Raw genomic sequence first — 13496 nt, forward strand, 5'->3', positions numbered from 1 at the left:
ACATTTTCAAAAAAATATCCTTTTAAAAAATGTTGTACAATATCGATCCTGCCTTCCACCAGAAATTTCTCAAGATTGGGTTTAACTAATGACTGTGAAGCAGATTCATCTATAATTTCGACACTGGCATTGTAGACAGATACAAAAGTATAAAATATCTTTGATAGGTACCCTCCAATTACCTCTTTTCCTTTGTAGTTGATGTATTTGAAGGACCTAGGGTGGTCATATTTTTGCACAGTACGAATGGCAAAACCTTTCATGTTCCTCATCTTGTTTGGGAAAAGTTCCTTGAAACCTAAATTGTTCGAAATTTTCTCAATTGTTACAGTAGGAAATGGAGTGTAGGAGTACAGTTCGTAGTCAGCTGGTTGCATAGTTGAGGTTTGCACAACAATTAAAATATTTATCATCCTCTGAGTCCAGCACCAGTTAACTACTTTCTGAATAGATTCACTTGCGACTTCGTAGTCCAGCAGAAAAACTATCTTTGATTCATGCATTCTTTTCAATGACACTTGGACAATTTTCAAAATATTTTCGGAATTCTCAGTTGTTACAATGACAATAGAAACCAAATTTTCACCAACAAGGGATGCAATCCGGCCCAATTTCGAACTAGATAGGGTGAACCTAGGTTTCGGTATAGTCTCTGAGGCACACTTTAGTAACATCATGCTTCTGATTTTAGATTGGTTATCGTCTAAGGCGAATAAAACAAACATTGGTGAATGCATCAGACATTGTTCCAGTACACTTCCACTTGAAGTTGCAACTGCAAAAGTGCAGAACAGGATTGTCATTATTGTGCATATGACCATCTTCATCATATGTCTAAACAAACTTATTGGTATACTTGATAGGCCTATGTATCTTAAGTTTGTACAACTTTTTTAAGAAATGACCTTTCAGGATCATATATGTAATCTGCATATAGCTCAGGATTGAACAGTGCTTTATAATCGTTTATTTAAACATATGTTCAGCACTATGTCTTTCAGTAAAAGGTCACAATTTCTTTCTATGACCTTCCAAATTGATAAAATTGACATTTGCGTTTCAAAGAATTGAAAATAAAGTTCAACTACACTTAAATCACAAAAGAACCAATTACCAGTAATTTTAGAAAATTATCGTATCTACAAGTTAAGAATTGAAACCTTTTCAAAGCATATCATTATATAAATAAGTAAGCCGAGATAGTCATTATAGATACTCATCTTATTCGGCTCAGCCGATAGTAATTTATGGTTCAGCCCAAAACTTCAATATCATATAATCATTGCTATTGCGCTGGTTTTATCTTTCCAAGTTCCAGTGGTAAACTGCAATTGGACACACACAAACAATTTTATTCCATTAGCGATAAATCGAAATCTATTATTGACCTAATTAGCTCCCAACTGATGAATGTACACAACCTCAATTGGAAACACAGATACTGTCCAACAGCAGGTGAAGAAAACGCGATCCAGTACTTATCTTGAAAGCACAATACTGCAAATATACGAAAAAAATACTTAGAAGATGTGGAGATAGTAAATTAGAGGAAATTAAATTTCATTAGTTTTCATAAAACATCAGATACATATTTCATATTTCAGCTCCTCAGACCATCGCCTGCAATTTCTTTCATGCAACCTTCCTCTTCTTCTTGAGCTTTTTTTCCCATCCGGAAGCGAGACCAGTTGCATCATTTTGCTCGAATATAGGCCTGATCAGGATGGAGTGGAGAGGATCTTAAATCGCTATCCAGTGGATGAAGTCACCATTGTTTCGGCCACCTTTTTGGTAGTTTGCCATCAATTACGATATTCAGACCAATCTTGGCAAATAAATTCTTAGCGCGAATTGCATGCCCATACCATTGAAGACGGTACTCTCGCAATGTTTCCACAATCGAACTCATATCGACCGATCGTTGACCTGACATTTGTTAGCACTTCACTGGTGAGGGGGATGGCTTGGCAAGTGAGTGAGCACTACACCCACAGTGACCACCAGGCCATCTTCCTCCGCATTGGGAACCGGGGAAGCAGTCAACGACGCTCTGGAGGTGGAAAGGCTAAGGCGGTTTGCTGGTCTATCGGAGCTTTCGACGAGGAGACATTCCTGGCCGCATTGGAGGGAGCCCATGATCCGGATGGAACAGCGGTGGAAAGGGTCACACAGCTGTCTCAGCGTGTAACCGAAGCATGCGACGCTACGATGCCACGACGACGTTTGCATCACGGTAAGAGGCCAAACTACTGGTGGAACACGGAGGTCGCTGCCTTGAGATCCTCTTGTCTCCGAGCGAGAAGACTTTCCCACAGGACAAGGGGAAGGCCGGAGCACCAGGAGCGCGAGGAGGAATACAGAGATCTGCGAAGCAACCTTAAGAAGGCCATTCGGAGAAGCAAGCGGGAATGCTACCAGAAGCTCTGCATGGAGGCTAATACGAATCCGTGGGGTACAGCCTACCAAGTTGTAATGAAGAAGATCCGCGGGCGAAAATCACCTCAGGTGACATGCCCACGGCTCTTGCTACAAATAATTGCAACTCTTTTCCCGCAGCAGGAGCAGGATGAAAGAGGACCCCAACTGGCAGCTCAGCAGGACGTCTTCTCGATCCCTGATGTTACCGAAGAGGAACTTTGGGAAATCTGCAGACGTATTGGCGACAGCAAGGCTCCGGGATTGGACGGAATTCCGAACAGGGCTCTGAAGGTGGCGGTCAAGGCCAGACCAAGGTGGTTCGCAAGCACATTCGAATCGTGCATGGCGGAAGGAGTGTTTCCCGCCCAGTGGAATAGGCAGAAGCTGGTCTTGCTACCGAAGCCCCGAAAACCACCCGGCGTGCCCTCTTCATATCGCCCTATTTGTCTCTTAGACACCATAGGGAAGATGTTGGAGAGGGTGATATACAACAGGCTGCTCCCGTTCATCGAGCTTGCGGGTGGTCTTTCAGAGCGGCAATATGGGTTTCGGCGAGCCCGTTCTACGGTCGATGCAGTAGCAAAGGTCGTGGAATTGGCTCGAAATGCAATGGCCATGGGCAAATGCTGTGCTCTGGTGACGCTGGACGTCAAAAATGCTTTTAACTCAGCCAACTGGGGCTAGATTAAGGGCGCTTTGGCCAAACTGGGTGTTCCTAGCTACTTGGCTCGGCTTATCGAGAGTTACTTTTCGGGCAGACTTCTCTGGTACGAGACGGACGACGGGCCGAAGGAGTACATTGTGACAGCAGGTGTGCCTCAAGGTTCTGTATTGGGACCGCTGCTGTGGAACATAATGTACGACGGAGTGCTTGGCCTTCGCGTGCCGGAGGAGACAACGCTGATTGATTTTGCGGACGACTTGGTGGTAGTTGCAATGCAAAGCATTCCGAGGACGTGGAGCTTTATGCAAATGAAGGCATTCATACCATCAAGTCATGGTTACGAATGGCCAAGCTGGACCTGGCGGACGAAAAGACGGAGGCGGTCCTCATTACCAACCGTAGGAAGAACAACACGGTTACCATCCAGGTTGGTAATCGTGAGGCCGTCTCAAAATCGGCTGTCAAATACCTGGTGGTGATGATCGATGCCAAGCTGAGTTTCAAGGGACACTTGGATTATGCGCGAGAGAAGGCAGCAAATGCCAGCTCATCCCTTGCAAGGATGATGCCTAACGTGGGAGGGCCGAAGTATAGTCGCAGGCTACTCATCGCGGGAGTGGTGAGGTGGATGCTGCTATACGCGGCCCCTGTCTGGGCAGGAGCGTTGAACCACGCTGTCAACCGGAGGAAGATATGTTCGGCATACCGGCCAATTGCGCTAAGTGTGTGCAGCGCATTTAGGACGGCGTTGACGGAGGCAGTGTGTGTTATCGCAGGAATGATCCCTATAGATCTTCTAGCGAGCGAGGCACACTGGCTCTACGAAAAACGGAAGGCAAATCCAGCCGAGGTGAATGCGGATTTCCGAAAAGCCATCAGGAGAGAGTTGTGTGGCAAGTGGCAACAACGATGGGATAACTCCGACAAGGACAGGTGGACCCATCATTGATCCCGTGCATCGAGAAATGGGTCAACCGAAAGCACGGAGAATTGAATTACCACCTGACACAGTTTCTTACGGGACACGGTGTCTATAGAAAGTACTTGCATCGCTTCGAGTTGGACGACTCTCCCAACTGTCCTGAATGCGGTGCTACACTCGAGGACCCGGAGCACGTTATGTTCCATTGTCCCAGATTTCTGCAGCAGAAAAGGAGGTTGAACAGCATCTTAGGGGTGGACATCGAGCCCTCCAACCTGGTGGAAGAGATGTTGAAGTCGGAGGAAAACTGGATGGCGGTAAATGAGGCAGTAGCCGTGGTGCAGACAAAACTCCTGGAGTTGGATCGAGCTCGGAAGGCGGCGCGACGGAGACGTGACATGGACGAGCTGGTATAGCGAACCAGAGCCTCCCCCGCGAAGTAATACTTCACGGTGGTCCCGCGGGGAGGGGCGGAAGAGTGGGGGTGGTTTTAGTGGGTGTGGTTTTAGTGGGTGTGAATCCCACACACTGTTGCAACCTGGCGCAGCAGCGTCTTTCTAAGATTTCCACCTCCATCCTTAAAAAAAAAAAAAGAAACTCATATCGACCGCGGATATCCTTATTTCGAATATGATCATAGCATGTTACACCCGTGGTCCAACGTAACACCTTTGCCTTGATTACCGCGAAGCGCCATTCGTTGTCTTTCATAGTCGGATTGGCTTTGATAGTTGACTAGCACTCAGAACCATAGAGGGTGACAGCCTGGGCGACATTTTGCATTGAAAATTTTCAAGTTGGAATGTTCGTTAATGCATCGATTATAATAAAAAGTGCCAGTTGCTGAACGCAACTTCATCCACAGCGCTTAACGGGCCCCCACACAAACCATCAGTTTGCTTCAGATATGTTGATGATGTTTTCTTACTCTGACCACATGAACATAAGAAACTTTATGGATTCCTGGTATGCGCCAACGGGCTGTACCCGGACATCAGATTTTCCATGAGGAAAGAACACCCTTTCTTGACGTCTTGGTATACAAAAATCCAGACAGCACACTAGGTCATAATATATACACGAAACCGATGCATACTAATTGATGTATACACGCAACGTCACATCACCGTCCATGGCAACAATAGTCGGTCATCAACTTTTTCAACCGTAGGCCAATAAAAATTGTAATCAACCTGCCACCCAGAGTGGTCAGAGACGATCTTGGGGAAAAACTATCCCAAAAACCTAAAAAGTTGGCGAAATTGACCGTGAAGGTCCGCCCGGAAATACTGAAGTTCCTTGGGAGCGCTCGGTCGACATGTACCCGTTTGTACTAGCCAGGCTCGAAAATATGAGGCGAGCGGTCCTTTGAATGCTACGATCCCTCAAGTGTTATTATGGAAAATTCACGCGTCTATATCGTAGGTCCGCACCAGATCGTCAAAATAATCAAACAAACAAAGGGGGTTCCCGTAAGCCTAACGATATAAACCAAAACCGGGGCTAAAACCGGACAAATAAATAAAAAAAAACTACCGCTCGACCGTGTCCGTGGAGCCGAAAATCTCCGGACCCGAGTGCCGCGATCGGGTGGGTGGGGGGAAGTCCACGACGGATAACAGACTATCCCTGTTTCTTCTGCCTCAGATGCTTATTGAGACGCTGCCCATTAGGTTCCTTCCCTTTCTTGACATTCTCTGGGCATTTTCTGGAGGATGTCCCTAATTGTGAGAGCATGCAGGGTCTAAGGAGGAGGAGAGAAAAAAGGACTGCTCAAATCAAAGAAGGTTAATTATGATTCATTAAACTAGAGATATTCAAAGAAAACGCGAACTGAAATCATAACTAAAATTAACCATTAACCATAAGAGTCAATTCAAGAAATAAAATATAGCGAGAAACTAAAACCATTCATAAAGAAAGAACTAAAATAAAAAAAAATAACAAGATAACTAAGAAAACTCACGATTGGACAGAGTGCGTTACTATCGCGGAGCGAAACACCTTCTCAATTCAAAAACGGAATCTGCTACCTTACTCGCGGGCAATTCGATTACCAGACCGAGCGGTCAGATTCCCAAGATTTTTTGTGAGCACGGAGTCGCTTAAATATTCAATACAATAAATACACCCGGCCAATGACACAGTCCAGCCAACCTCCTAAAATCCATCGCCGCTTCCAGTTCGCTACTCAGCCGTCCATCGGTGAACTCCTCTGCGAAAAACTAACGTTCTATCGATCCATCAGCTATCTCTCGATCAGCCGGTCACACTAAATCTGGACTTGAACTTTTGGAGTTCATGTTGCTAGCAACATACGCAGTAGTGTTGACGGATGCGACAGATCTTTGCCCTCTGTCAGGATCTATTCGCCCGAATGCATTTAAGGTAATTGCACACTACAAAATGCATTATTATTCGATCAAATAAATCCCGAAAAAGGCGAATGGAGTGCTCCCGTCGCGAAACCGCGGCCACCAACTACTAGGAATTAAAAACGGTAAGGGAAGCGTTCATTCTCAACGGATATACACCCAGGTAAATAACTCGGGCTAGTAAGAAACAGAGGAATGCCAAAGAGAACACGGAACCTTAAAGCGAAGTCGAACCAAAAGTAGGCACGGCATTGCACTGTATCAAAGCTACGACGGAACAAATCGGAAAAATTCTTTAAAAAAAACAAAAAGTTCATACCATCTTCAACACCACGGCCAAAATAGGACCAATGCTAAAAACCCCGACCGACAAAAAGCTTCACACACCAGGGGTATATAACAGTCCTTGCTCCTGCGGAAAAGTCTACATAGGAGAGACCGATAGGACGATGCAACAACGGAATAAGAATCACGAAAGCGATGTAAAACACAACCGCTTCACAGAGTCAACCCTAGCTGATCATAAATTGGTACCGGGGCATCAATTTTCATTCGAAAGGAGCGAGGTTCTGTCAAAAACTGCCCCACATTACCCGCGAAAACATCATTAGGCCATCGAAATAAAAAACAGACAAACAATATCAACTGGGACGAGGGTTACCCCACAAATTCATTATGGGATATTATAACTTGAAAATTTCAAAAAAGTAATTGACGGTTTCGTCTAGGCCAAAAGCAACTGTTCAGACGCTGCCTTACCTCTGCCCTGGAACCAGCGTGACCGAAAGTGGCTACAGGTGGTAATCGCTCCTTTATAACCAAGTGAAATCCACCTTATATATTTAGGCCCAAATTAGGCCGAAACGAAAATTATTTTTGTTCGAGGATTGACGGAACCCTAAGTCCGTATCAAGTTGATGCCGAACTACTTGGGAAGAAACTTTCCTTCCACATTTGTCGTCCATGAACCTCCCTTTTTAGAGCTAAAACCCAAAAAATTCAAAAAAGTAACTAATTGCTTCGTCCAGGGCAGAGGCAACTCTTGAGACGTTAGATATCACGTCTGAAGAATTGCCTTCGCCCTGGACGAAACTTAGTTCTTAAAAGGGATAGGTCGCCCAATTTGGACTCCCTTAGAAAGCCGGATGGAACTTTCACGGGCACCAGAGTTAAGTCTGTACAGATTCTCTAAGAATCACTACAGCGGAACCGCGGAAACCGCTGCTGGCACACCATTCCGCCTCAACGATAAGCGGACAAACGAGACATACCTCATCGACATGGGGCAGCTGTCTCGGTCTTGCCGCTACCCTTTCCCTACTCCAAGGCGGCACCAGAGTCTTACACTCGCTACGCAGCCAAAGAGACCACTGTGAAGACATTCGCACGAACCAACAAGGTTCTGGACTTTAACCGAAGGCAACCTCTTCAGTGGGAATTCGTCATCGCGCAGATAGAGCCTCGCATGATAGGAGCAGACTTTTTGGCTACCCACTGTCTTCTAGCAGATCTCAAGCGTCGCCAACTGATCGAACGCAAAACCGGCCACATTACGAAAGAAACGAGTATTGCAAAGCAATTTACCCACGGTCTCGACGGTCCCAGAAGACAACCGTTTCCAACATCTCCTGATCTAAGGAATGACCAAAGCACGCTGTGGAACACAACATAGAAACTACAGGCCAGCCCGTAGTTGCTAAGGTGAGAAAACTTCCCCCGGCAAAGTATAAACCAGAAAAACAAAAATTCCAGCTGATGATGGACCAGCGAATCTGCCGAAAATCCAATAGCCCTTAGTTGAGTCCTCTCCAGGTCGTGGATCGCACACACTGTACCTGACAGATACGGTGTGCCTAACATAGCGGACTTCAACGTGGGGCTACACGGCACACATATTTTCTTCAAGCTCGATCTGGAATGAGTTTACTTCCAGATTCCAATAGCAGCAAACCCAAAATAGCAATTATAACGCACAGACCTTAAACCGATTCATTGATGATATTTTCAGAGATCTACCCTTTTCCTTCGCGTACATGGACGATTTGCTTGTTGTCTCAAGAGACGATTTGGAGCACAAGCAACACCTCAGCGACTATCAGAGCACGGAATCAACCTCAACCCTGCGAAATGCGATCTTGACTTCCTAGGCTACAAGGTAACATCACAAGGCGTGTTATCACTATCTAGCAAGTTACAGGCAGTCCAGGACTACATACGTCCGGGGACGGTCATGTAGCTACGAACATTCTTCCGGATGCTGAACTTCTACCGAAGATGCCTTCCACCTGCAGCCACTACGCAAAAGCCGCTAAACACAGTTCTACACATGTCAAAGAAGAACGACAAGTCTTCGATCCTCTGCAGTAGCTACGATCGAAAAATGCAAGTCATATCTTCAGAAGACTACATTACTGGGTCATCCTGATCCAAAAGCAGAAATATAATTAGACTATGGCGCCTCAGATCACGGTATGGGAGTTGTGTTTCACGAACGAGTCAACCGGAACTTAGCAACCGCTTAGGTTCTGTTCAAAGGTATTCAACGAGGCTCATGCAGGTGCTCTACGTATGATAGAGGACTTCTGGCTATCAACAGTGTCATACGTCACTTTCAGCAAGTGCTTGAAGGCAGGCAATTTACCATCCACACAGACCACAAACCAGAAGGTAAATACCGAACCAAGGAGAACCAGGCAGCTCATTTACATTAGCCAGTTCAACAGCAACATAACGCACCAGAGGGTAGCAACAGCACAGTCGCCGATGCATTCGCCAGGTTGGAAAAAATAAGCCTATCTAGAGATGTAGCTAGACTAGCACAGCGCACAGAGAGACGTTTCATCCTTACGGGCTTACAGGGTAATCCGAACCTTCGACTCCAATGGATGGACATCCCCGGAACGGAAGCCTCTATTCTGTGTAAAACAACCTCAAAACTACGGGCATACCTGCCAGTCGGCTTCAGAAGAAGCATCTTCGACAGCCTTCATGGACTCAACCACCGCGTCATCCGAGCTATTCGAAAGCTTATTTCACAACGCTACTTCTGGCCAAACATGAATCATGATGTTGGAGAATGGTCACGAGCTTGACAAAGATCGAAGATCCACAAGCACACCTTCAAACCTAGAGGAGCTTTTCCACTAGCGAGTTTTTTCGAGCACGTCCACCTCAGCACCATAGACCCTTTACCTACGTCCGAGAGGAAAAGGTTCTGCCTGACCATGATCGACAGACACACACGTTGAGCAGAAGCTATTCCAGTCGAAGCAACTTCAGCGGAAACTATCACCGCCGCATCATAACCAATCAAGGATGTCAATTCGAGCTGAACTTATTTAGCAGTTTGGCATTGACCGTATCCGAACAATGCCCTTCCATTCACAGGCTAACGGATGTGTCGAATGCCGGCACCGATTACTGAAAAGTGCTATCATGTCAGACTGTGCCATGATAGCACTTTTCACAGTCTGATAATCCACAGTGGACTAGATATTTGGCAACGGTTATATTAGGTCCTTGTCCCATGCCGAGAGAACTGCCGAATTGGTTTGCGGCACTGGCTTGCGGCTTCCAGGTAAACTCTTTTCTCCGACAATATTCAACACAGACGATCAACAGTGAAGGTCGGCCCGAAACTATTGAAACTCCATCCAGTGCTCCGTCAACACGTGTTTGCACGCCTCTGTGTTAGCTGGACCCGAATGCCGCTATGGAAAAGGAAAATCCACGACGGATCGCGTCCTCGATCAATGTCCCTCCTACCTCAAATGTATGATGATGCGAACTTCCCAACGTAACTTGGGACTCTCACACAGTCTGATTCAGACCATGCAGAAGTACACCATTCTACATACGTGCTCGATGTTGCGGGGAGCTCTCGATGGATTCTCCCACAACCTACCACTAACTTAAACTTTTAGATCGATTTTAGATCCATTTTTGGACGTTAATGCTAAATTTTTAGACTTCTTGAGCATGGCCGTCAAGCCTCAAGCGGTTTTTAATAGTTTTCTCAAGTTCAAAAAAAGCATGGCTGCACTCAGTGAAGACATCAAATTTCTCAAACTATGCTTGAAGTATGGTGTCACGCCTAAGTCCCATGTGGTTAGTATTAAGTCAGGTTTAATTTTACCCTCTAATCTTACTAGATCAGTAGAAGATACTTTAATTAGGACTAGTGTTAATAAGCTTCATGCAAAATTAGCCTCTACCACACTGAAGGCATATAATGCGCACTTGCAATTAGCAGCAACAGAAAACTGTGCGGAATCTACCTTCTTCAAAATTCAACGGGGTTACGAATGTGAAAAGGAACGCAAGCGGACTTTGCTAAGAAAAAAGCTCAACCTGTTGATAAAAATCTCCCCGCACACTAGTCATGAAAATCCAACGGTAAGTACTATTCCTAATCAAGTTATTAACAAATCCTCTACTAGTTTCAGCAAGGAGGAAATGGATCTCCTAAACAAGGGTTGGAACTACGCTGTAAAAACCGACCTGCCAGTTGAGCACGTTGTAGTAGATGTAGAAGGAGCTATAAAGTTCATGGGCAATGAAAGGAGGAAATCCGGCATGAAATGTCAAAAGACATGGCTCACCAAAACAGGATTCGGAAGTCTGCTAACCAGCGTGAAATCAAGATCGTACGAGATCTGAAGAAGAAGCCGGTATACTACTTAAAAGCGGATAAAGGTAACATGATCGTAATTATGGACAAGCAACATTACGATAACCTTGTAATGGAAAAGTTGACTGGAGGAAACTACTTCGAACTAAGGAACGACCTGCTACCAGGATCCATAAAAAAAGTAGAGAAGGCCCTCAAAGAATGCTCTCTAGTGGTTGGTAACCCCGCCAGGCTGCGGATGCCAAACCCTTCGTTACCTAGAATTAGATGCCAACCAAAAATACATAAACCAGGCAGTGAGATGAGGGAGATCATTGCAGATTCTAACTCCCCTACGTACAACATTGCTAAATGGTTGGTCGAGGAATGCCAAAAATTGGGATCCATTAACGGAAACCAATCCGTCAAAAACTCGAAAGCAATTGATTGATCGATTGAGTGCAGTGTCATTTGACGTCAAAGCTCTATTCCCAAGCACGCCTGTAAAAGAAGCCATAACAAAATTTGAAGAGTGGCTACTACGTTTTGGTTCGACACCAGAATGGAGAAAAAAGGCTAAACAATATGCAAGATTGGCTTCCCTCTGCATGAGTGAGAACTATTTCACATTCAGGGGAAAATATTTCAAAATGACCTCAGGTGTAGAACGTAGAACGTTAGAACGTAGTAATTTTACTACACTCTATAGCCAACAATTACCCTTAACTGCTCAAAAAAGATCAAGTGTCACCTTCTCAAATCTGTCCAAACACATACAAAGGACATTGAAAAGGTTTGACATACAGCTGGTAGGATCAAGCCATATCTACCAGCTAAAATCCCAGCTGGCGGGGGAAAAAGATCGAAAAACAGTAGAAGAGATGAGCGGCATTTATAAAATCGCCTGCTCAGATTGTCCGAAGGTGTATATCGGGCAAACAAAAAGATTGGCAACCATCAGATTTAGGGAGCACATGAAGGAGGCAGAGCTGGCTGTAAAGCACTCCCGAAAACCCACTGAATCTATGGTGGCAAAACATATGGTGGAAAGCGGCCATAAAGTAAGCGCTGAGGACTTGAAGGTCCTAAAGCAGGTAAGAAAGATTAACCAGCTGGATGCTTACGAAAGCTGGTTCATTAGCAAACAACCGGTTGACACTAGGTTGAACTCAGATCTGGGTAACTGCTATTCCCCATTGTTTAGAAAACTCTTAAAGTAAAATAATCTCCACACCAACGAAAAAGAAACAACAAGTTTTTATTACTTCAATTTCTTGAGCATTCCTCTTGTTGAAAGATAGCAACCAAGTTAACTAGAAGCCGCCACCAATGCGGGGTCGCAAGAAACATTCTCCATTTTTTCCGACCCTGACATAGTTAAAAAAAAATTCCTCTCAATGAGCACAACACTTTTTTTGTTCGAGCAAATAATTGTAAAAATGGAATTATTTTAACTTCAAATAGTCAAAATTTCCCGATAATAGTCAAAATTTTAAATTTTATCATCTTGATGCTAACAATCGCCAATTAATTCGAAAGCGCGACCAATCTCCTCCTCCGCACTCAATTTCCCAATCCCAGCTCCCGTTCATCAGCTGCCTCTCCGATCAACCGGTCCAGATCCGCTAGACAGGGTTGAAGTTAGAAATTCAGTTTAGCGACAAGAACAACACCCCATGCGTCGTTTAGAAACAGAAGAACGACGGTGATCCTTTCGCTATGTTGGAACGTTGCTTTACGAAAAAAAATTATTTACATAGGTCCGAATAGATGAGGTGAATAAGCATTTCCACCGTTCAATATTGGCTTGCACTATTTGGGAAATTAAAGTTAAACTTGGAATTGTTCAAATGTAAATAAATTTTTGGGGTTAGAGGAAAGCGACCAGTTGTTGGTTTACTTTATAAAATAAATAAAATAAGTCAATTTAAAAGTTACAGTAGAATGGGGGAATGGGAATTGGTAAATTGAAAAAGGAATAAACTAGGATAGCTGAGGAGTGTTAAGATGGGATTACTAAATGCATTCTTCCGTTCTCGTTAGATTGTCCCTGGACAAAGTAAAGAAAATGTTGTCCATGTCGCAAAGGTCAAAAATGAAATTCATATGTTGGAATACACATGATTGAGACATATCAACGGCACAAATATTTGCATCCGCATTTTTAGAGTCATAGCATACGCACTTAAGGACAAAGAAAGTGAATCGTTAATCACATCACACATAGCCTTAGAAAATAACAATTGATTTTCATATCAAATAAGTTCACCAACATTACAATAAACAAATCATAGGAGGTCAATAAAGATACTACAAATTTCACTTCGAATCGAATTCAAAAATTTCTAATCTAATGATCCCAATACATCCTACGGAAACATCTACTCGTACTTACCATTAAAAAGTGAAACTGACACGAATGTCTCCAGTAAAGAATTTATGCTCGCTATGCAAAAATACTTCAACAACTGGAAGGAAGTAACTCTAAATACTACTAAATTCCCTATA

Source organism: Hermetia illucens, chromosome 1 (genome assembly GCF_905115235.1).
Source record: "Hermetia illucens chromosome 1, iHerIll2.2.curated.20191125, whole genome shotgun sequence".
Classification (NCBI taxonomy): Eukaryota; Metazoa; Arthropoda; class Insecta; order Diptera; family Stratiomyidae; genus Hermetia; species Hermetia illucens.